Below are 9,359 nucleotides of genomic sequence, written 5' to 3' on the forward strand. Positions count from 1 at the left end.
GTTCAATATGAGAAGAGGAAGGTTAGTAAGGAAGTACAGAAAGTGGAAGAAAAAGATTTGCAGAAGTTTCTCTGCCTGTTTGCTATCTTCGTGTTCACCCCCTATGATACAAGTAACGTATGATTCCATGTTCCCAGTATTTCATAAGATCAACCCCATCACTCATATCATCAAGCCAGACATTGTTATGAAACTGAACACTCCCAACACCCGCAGTGCTCATACTAAGAAACTAGTATACATTGCTGTCAATACCAATCATATCCATCGTCTCCAAGCTGTTGCATTTTCCGGGTTTTGAGCCCTTGATCTTTAGTTTTGAAGTTCAACTATCTACCGATATTTTTTACAACCAAAATGTCTCGGAACCTAAATTAATTTTATTTGAAAGAAAGCTAAAGATGCAAGACAAGAACGTATTTGTATGAATGCCTGGTATTTCATTAAGTATGCAATGTGCAACGCATTTTATACTTGTGCAATATCGTCAAGTGGTGGAGATGTCAAGTCACCGAGTTAAGAATGTGACGGAGGGAATATAGTCTGTATTGAGTGAGGTCTTTTGTTTCCCTCCTCTAACGTGCCTTTTCCCCAGACAGTGGTGAGAGAGAGATTTTTCAAAGAGAAATACGAGTTTTTCGAATTTTACAAGAAAACACTTTTTACAGCTGTTCCATTTTCCGGGTTTTGAGCCCTTGATCTTTGGTTTTGAAGTTCAACTATGTATCTACCGATATTTTTTTACAACCAAAATGTCTCGGAACCTAAATTAATTTTATTTGAATGAAAGCTAGAGATGCAAGACGAGAACGTATTTGTATTAATGCCTGGTATTTCATTAGGTATGCAATGTGCAACGCATTTTATACTTGTGCAATATCGTCAAGTGGTGGAGATGTCAAGTCACCGAGTTAAGAATTCAAACTCACTTGTTTCGTTGAATGGAAAATCTTACCTGGTTTGCAATATTCTAATAAATAATTCAATATATTCTAATAAATAATTGAAGAATATCACCTAAATCCTTAACAGAAAGTCAGAAGGTAAAGTACACCAGAATAAATGTAAATTGACATCGAGAAGAGATTCAAATTCTATCAATGCAATATCTCCCACGTGTGTACCTGGCAAAAGATATCCCCAAAAAATAAAAACCAAGTCAAGTAGAGTACTTGAAATCATTGCATGTCTCATTGATATTTAGGTTGCTAGAGATAACAGACTTACTGAAAACATTCAATGCATTACACAATAACATGATGACATGGTAGGAGAGGTGTATGACCTCTATGTACGAAATACACCAACACACAAAGTTTGCACAGAAATATATGAAATTGAACAATGAACAAGTAGGTACGAAAGCATTATTAGAAATTACAATTTAAAAAGTAACAAAGCCACTAACGGAGGGAATATTGTCTGTATTGAGTGAGGTCTTTTGTTTCCCTCCTCTAACGTGCCTTTTCCCCAGACAGTGGTGGGAGAGAGATTTTTCAAAGAGAAATATGGGTTTTTCGAATTTTACAAGAAAACACTTTTTACAGCTGTTGCATTTTCCGGGTTTTGAGCCCTTGATCTTTGGTTTTGAAGTTCAACTATGTATCTACCGATATTTTTTTACAACCAAAATGTCTCGGAACCTAAATTAATTTTATTTGAATGAAAGCTAAAGATGCAAGACGAGAACGTATTTGTATGAATGCCTGGTATTTCATTAAGTATGCAATGTGCAACGCATTTTATACATGTGTAATATCGTCAAGTGGTGGAGATGTCAAGTCACCGAGTTAAGAATTCAAACTCACTTGTTTCGTTGAATGGAAAATCTTACCTGGTTTGTTACTTGATTATCGAGTACTCTGGTGGGCGTGGTGGTGGTATCTTTACATGAGGAGGGAGGGGGTAGGATGAGTTCTCCCTCCACTATTTCTTTGAGCTGAGGAGGAGAGGGAGGGGGAGGCAAATCCTCGTCTGTGTGAAACCGGTTGGTTTTCTGAAACAGAAGAAACGGGACAGTGGGTTAAATAGACAGAAAATTGGTAAGACATGGTACTATAGAAAGCAAAAGGCCTTTGAAACATTTATAAATCAATTTAAAACCCTTTTGATGAACCTATATTTCAGGATATTGGTAGAAAGTGATGCTCATACGGCTCATACCTAACTTGAAATTCTAATTGAATCAATGATCAAAGGACACTAACCCCCGTATGTATGAAATCTAAAGATAAACTTAAGTTTAACTTGAAATGAAAATCTTGCCAAATTTCATTAAATCTAGCCAGTTATCTCAAGAAATGACATGAAATTGGCAACATTGTTTGTCTTAAGTTAAACTTAAGTTTATCTTTAGATTTCATACATACGGGGGTAAGTGTCTCAAAGGTTGATCGTGGCAATCGAGCTAGAAATGAGATTATGAAGCTATATTGTAGGTATCACTAACATTATTCTCTCTCAAAGTAATATGTACGAATAATAAGAACATCTATAAAATCAATAGTTAATGGTGTATCTTTTGTGCCTTTACAAACAAAGGAAAAAGACTGAATATATTTTACGGAGGTTATTGTGAGATGCGCCTTTTCTTTGTTGAATAATGAAATTATGTACTCCTCTGGGTTCATAGAAAACTGTGATTGCAATGCTTTCGGCGCCTCTTTGTAAGCCTGATAACGTGGGTAAGACATGAAAATTTGGAAAAAAAAAATAATTTGTTTGAATTTGAACTACTGTTGCTTACTCTGTAACTCTCAATGTAGCTCCTGAAATTCAAACCAAATTAAGTTCAATTAAGAATCCAATGTTCTGGAAATTTCATTACACTACTGTCGTCCTTGTAAGTTATGAATGAATTTGCCTAAACTCTACTTGAAACACGTTTTTGAGTAGGGTTTTGGGCCCCTCTAGGCTTCACTAAAGTTCACAGCAGTAACTTCGGTCAAAGGTGTTCACCATATGACCTACTAAAGCAAGTAACTCTAAATACCTATGTCAACTGCAAAATAGGTGCAGAGTTTGCTATTCAAGCACAACAAGAGACGGAGAGGAGGAGGCTGAAAAAAATCTCACCCTAACATTTTATGGATTTGTGCCAAAAAAGTAGTTGTGCAAATATTTGCACAAAAGATTCAAGCATGTTTTGAAAAAAGTAAAAAAGAGAGAAAATCCAGATAATATGACAACGGACCAGCTTGTAAATGTAAACAGACAACGAAAACTTTTTAGAACATAAACCAGTTTTGGCACAAAAGGAAGGACAACTAATGTGGGAAAACTTTTGCCTTCGTATTACGAATATGACCTTTGGTGACACACAGCTTTGCATATTTCCGATGCTCTACATTTTGTTATAACAAAAGATCAAAATCTTATAAGATCTTGGGAAAATCATAATGGTGAACGGTTTTTTTTTTACCAGTTTTCCGTTAAGATCAGAAAACCTACGTATATTAGCGTCAGAAGGTGAACCTTAACAAACAGGTTCTGTTAAGCTTTTAGAGAATAAGATACCTACCTATACATACATAGATCGAATTTCACGATTATGCTCACAAAAATTAATGGAGATTTTAAGATTAGCGACAAAAAGAAAGAATCCATTCAAGGAGAATGCTATGTAAAGTTTAAGTGAACATACCCACTTAGTCACTCTCTCATTTCCCTGTCTCCCCCATGTTTCTTTATTCCCTCTCCCTTTGTTTCTCTTATTTCTTTCTTCCCCTCCAATAATTTCATGATTAGGCACCCGAGATGGGAAAGGGGGAGGACGAATAAATATACACTCTGCTTGAAATGAATGTCAATAGAGAGGTAACTAAGGACTGTTAGAATGTATGTGTTTGAGAGAGAGGGAGGAGGGAGAGAGCTGGTTGGAGGAAAAAGGGAGAGAGAGAGAAGGATAGGAAGGAATGGAGAAAGAGAGAAGAGAAGCATTAAGTATCACTTAATGCTTCTCTTCTCTCTCTCTCTCTCTCTCTTATTCCATTCATCTAACCCAAATATTTTCGATGGCGCCAGAATAAATCCCATAGTCCAATTCCAGCCCTTATTCCATTCATCTAACCCAAATATTTTCGATGGCGCCAGAATAAATCCCATAGTCCAATTCCAGCCCCGATTTTGTCCTAATACTAATGACTAATCAATGTAAACGTCCCTCCTCTCTCTTTCTCTTCCCTAATTTGACACACTCACTCACTCTCTCTCTCTCTCTTTATTCCTCTTTCCACTCTAGGGCACTCTTTTCGTTTCTCTTCATTCAACATACCTTTTCTTATTTTGCAATTAAATTTCCCTATAAACTCCTCTTTCTCTCTCTCTCTCTCTCTCTCTCTCTCTCTCTCTCTTCCCTTTTATATATCCCTCTATTTTATCGTGTATCAAGGGCATGTTCTCTCTCTCTCTCTTGTTCGTGACTACCTGTTCTTTTGTTCAATTTAGAACAAAGCGTCCCTCTCTGTCTCTCTCTAACAATCTCCCGCTTTTCTTACTCACTCCCCTATCTATGTCTTTCAATCTCTCTCACTGATTTAATTATGTTTGAAAAAGACAGGCTGATTAGTGCACAGACTTTGTCTAATAAAGAAAGAAAAATGGAGAAAGAAAAATGGAGAGAGAGAGAGAGAGAGAGAGAGAGAGAGAGAGAGAGTTATTCATTGAAAATCGACATTATGTTTTGAATGACACAGATGCTTGGGGAGGAAGGGAGAGGGAGAGAGAGAGAAAGAAGTGTCAAAAACATTATTAATTTTGACACGGTGTCCTAAAATTGTTGGTAAGAAAGAGGGAGAAAAACAGAAGAGGGAGGAAGGTAAGAGGGTAGAGAGAGAGGAAGAACAAAATTACACATCGTCACCCTCGAAGGTGATCTTTATGGGAAGAAGGGAGGGATAGAGAAGAGGAGGATGGAGAAGAGGAACGTAGAGAGAGCTGTTCATTGAATAAATAAAATGGGGATGAAAGAGTGAGGTCAGAGGGAGAGAAATAATAATTACTTCCTTTAATATTCATAGCAAGTAACCCTCCTTTTTAGCCCGTCCTTCCTTTATTATTACGATAGTAATAAACAAAGGTATAAGGGACGGGCTATTGTGTTCGCTTCGGTGTCGTCTGTCTGTCGGTCTGTCCCCATAGAAGGACTTATCCAAACCTGGTCGACCTATATATCAAATTAAAGGCCTTTTTACCAGGAACACGAAAGTGGTGGTGCAAATTTTGTCCAGAAAACCATAAAGCCCAAAAAAAAAACTGTTTTTTTTTTAGTTTAACAAAAAACTGGTTAAAAAAAAAAAAAAATCACATTTTCTCTCACAAATGAGCTCTGATCTTGAAATTTGTCGCGACGACCTATGAACTCAAAGCGAGAAAGTTTTATGTAGATAACACTTCAGTCGTTAATTTAAGACCGGTTTCAGCATCATCTATGTTAAGCTACGCCGAGCAAGGCCAATAAATGGATGGGTGACTTAAGCATTTTTGGTAGTTATTAGGAAACATAAAAGGACTAGAGGGAGAACGGGCTCTAGTCTTGATTTTGAATCATTACATGAAAGTAAAATCAAAAATCAAATCAACAATAATAATAATAATAATAAACTGAATATTAAACAAATTAGGTAGGGACATTACATAGGTACTGATTTTCTTTAACCACGATCGAATAAACTACGGGCTAAAAAATTCCCGGAGGGACGGGCCCAGCTTGTTTCCACTTTCATTACAATATGTTTGGATACGACACTGGCCACTTTCCTCGTATGTATGACTATGCACTATGTTGAGTTTATTGTTTTTCAATGCTTTGTGTACTTTTGTTTTGGTTTATTTATTTTAATTGCCCACATAAATATCCACACTCAACTATTGTGTTTGTTTTACATACTTTGTGGCTAGTATGTACCCATCTTTGTAAAATTAAAGTAAACATCACCAATAAATTAAATATGTTATGGCCGAAAAAGGTGAAATACAAGGTGGTGTCTTGTGATTTGAGTGATTTCTCAAAATTGCTTTTATTTGCTTGGAGTAAATAGGATACCTTCGTGATTTATGGATTCTTTTCTAGTGTTTATTTCTCGGGCACAAAACAGTCAAAGAAACTGTCCGTCAAGATGATGAAAAGAAAAAGCACTGGGAAAGTGAAACAGATCAAGAAGGTACGGTTTTGTGAAGATATCAGTATGGCATACTGCTGTGACGATCTGTCCACTGTGACTCAATCTGATGAAGACAATAAAAAAAGTAATGATAGTAATCACAGAAATATTAACTACCGAGAGAAACAACCTCATGCTGAAAATAATCACAAGGAGGAGATAAGTTCTAATACCGAGTCCTTACTCTCTGAACCTCAGCATGATGGTGATCCAGGACCACATGACCGCCTCAACCAAACTTATCATAAACTCAAAGGTCAACTGAAAGAAGTCCAAATGCAGTTAAGTGAGAACCCTCGTGTTGGAAGATTGAAGTTAACCCTATTCATAATAGCGCTGTACTCAAGAAATATAGAACTCATGAAACCATTCCCAAAGTTCCTAATGAAAGGTTACAAGCCAGACATACCACGGGCTAAACTCCTCATGAGTAACATGCCAAATCTCAACCACATCCTATCCTACTCTCGCTGTGAGTTTTATACAAACTATTTGGCCATCCAGTTCTTACATTGGCTCACTGTAGAGATGATAACACCCCCTATGATACAAGTAACGTATGATTCCATGTTCCCAGTGTTTCATAAGATCAACCCCATCACGCATATCATCAAGCCAGACATTGTCATGAAACTGAACACTCCCAACACCCGCAGTGCTCATACTAAGAAACTAGTATACATTGCTGTCAATACCAATCATATCCATCGTCTCCTACACTATGGCATGGAAAGCTTACTGGACAAGAACCAAACTACTATCTGTGCCACTAACAACGCTTTGGTGAACTTTAAGATCATAGAGAAACCAGATCAAACTCAGATGGAATGCTCAGACATAGACTACATTACACTAATCATTGCTGAGTTAGCACTGGACAGGTCAACAGAGATATTCCATGGAAGACTTAATGTCCATGACAAGAGCTATCTAGTGTCCAACCCTAGGATGTTGACATTGAAGTATTTACTCCTCTACAGGGTGGGCACATTTGATGTGTACAAGAAACTAGTTCAATATGAGAAGAGGAAGGTTAGTAAGGAAGTACAGAAAGTGGAAGAAAAAGATTTGCAGAAGTTTCTCTGCCTGTTTGCTATCTTCGTGTTTACCACACTCATTCTCATCACATTATTCTCTCCTGAATAGAGGACAAAATAAAGTCTACCAAGCTTTGGGAAGGCAGAACAAAGCGTTATCTTTTGTTTCTAAAGCTACGGATTTTAAAAGAAAATGTTTTTTATGCTTTGAAATACATTAAATTGAAAACGAACCCATAAAGGTAATCCTTCAATACAGGAAATACGTATATTCAACACAAATGCATTCAGGGGAATGTGCGTAGATATTACAATGAATAATGGTGATCCTTTTCCGATAAACAGTCCTTGCTATGTTAAAACACATTATATAAGCTTTCAAAAACGTATTGAATTAAAACTAACCCTATGAGTCGAACTGATGATGGCTGCAACTAAAATAGTGCAGAGCCGACATACTAGAAAAACATCTGCTGAGTGCTGATGATTTCTGAATGTGGTTTCACCGGCTAGGAAAAGTAGAGCAAGTAATGAGTCAAACATAAATTTCTTTAATGAATACTTTGTGTTTGTGCCATTATAAATGAATGTATACTTACAATTAGACCTCTTCACTAACCCATAGATTCCAGACATACCCTGTACATTTGGTTAGTGAAAAAAAAGAACTGCTGCGTGTAGCAATAGCAAAAGAAATACATCATAAAAGAAAACAGAAAATCATTAAAATTGAAGAGAGAGAGGAAAACAAGCTGGGTCCGTCCCTCCGGAAATTTGTGCATACGAAGCCCCAGGAGCGCTGCGCGCTCCTGGGGCTTCGCGCGGTTGTGCAATGTGCATGCAGTCGCGCTTCGCGCTCCTTTTTTACGGTCGCGCTGCGCGCTCCCTGGGCTTCGTGCTCCCTTGTTTAGGGTCGCGCTTCGCGCTCCCTATTACTACATAATATATGTGCCTACATACTTTCATGTAATTATTTAAAATCAAGACTAGAGCCCGTTCTGCCTTTATTCCTTTTAATGTTTCCTAATAGATAACTACCAATATGATGCTTAAGTCACCAATCCATTTACTGGCCTTGCCCGGCCTAGCTTATCATAGATGACGCTGAAACCGGTCTTAAATATTAACGACTGAAGTGTTATCTAAAACTTTCTCGCTTTGAGTTCATAGGTCGTCGCGACAAATTTCAAGATCAGAGCTCATTTGTGTGAGAAAATGTGAAAAAATCCCAAAAAAAACCTTTATTCTGGTTTGTTCTCTTTATTGTTCTCTAGACAAAATTTGCACCACCACTTTCGTGTTCCTGGTAAAAAGACCTCCTTTATTCTGGTTTGTTCTCTTTATTGTTCTCTAGACAAAATTTGCACCACCACTTTCGTGTTCCTGGTAAAAAGACCTTTAATTTGATATATAGGTCGACCAGGTTTGGATAAGTCCTTCTATGGGAACAGACAGACAGGCAGACTGACAGACAGACGACACCGAAGCGAATACAATTGTCCGTCCACTATACCTTTTATTATTACTATTGTAATTTAATAAAGGAAGGACGGACTAAAAGAAGAAGAAGAAGGCCAAAGTGAAAAACGTTTCATAAAAAAAAAATTTCGTGTGAAAGTGAGAATTTTTTTATAGGTCGTAAAAACTTGCGTTGAGGGGCTAACCCAGCTTTCCCTCTCGAAATTGTTTATCTCGATTTATCAGTAAACAAATTTATTCACCGAAAAAAGTTCTTTTGTTTAGATTCAACGACCATAAATCTAATATCACATAATCTGTAACGTAAAGGTATAGGATAGGAGATGGGTTCTGAATTCACTTAGAACCTTTGGGGCCTGATGATAATCTTACTGGCCTAGCAAAGAGGAGGTTCGCGATCGAATCCCGGAGCGGTACCCAAACAATAATTGGACCAATAAATAACCTACATATTACCGAGAGCTTTTTTAAAGAAATATAATTTACATGATTCTAGCAGGCAATATTATGGCGAAGTAAGTAGGTAGGTGGATTGTTATTATTGTTGTGTTTTTATGCTTATAAAATAAATAATGATATGAAAAAAGTCCACACTTTTAATTAAAAAGATAAATCTCACAGCTCCCGTTTTTTCCGAGTGCTAATTTTTCCCCAGATTTAATAAAAATATGTTAATAATAAT

The sequence above is a fragment of the Diaphorina citri genome, unplaced genomic scaffold (genome assembly GCF_000475195.1).
Source record: "Diaphorina citri unplaced genomic scaffold, Diaci psyllid genome assembly version 1.1 scaffold1022, whole genome shotgun sequence".
Lineage (NCBI taxonomy): Eukaryota > Metazoa > Arthropoda > Insecta > Hemiptera > Psyllidae > Diaphorina > Diaphorina citri.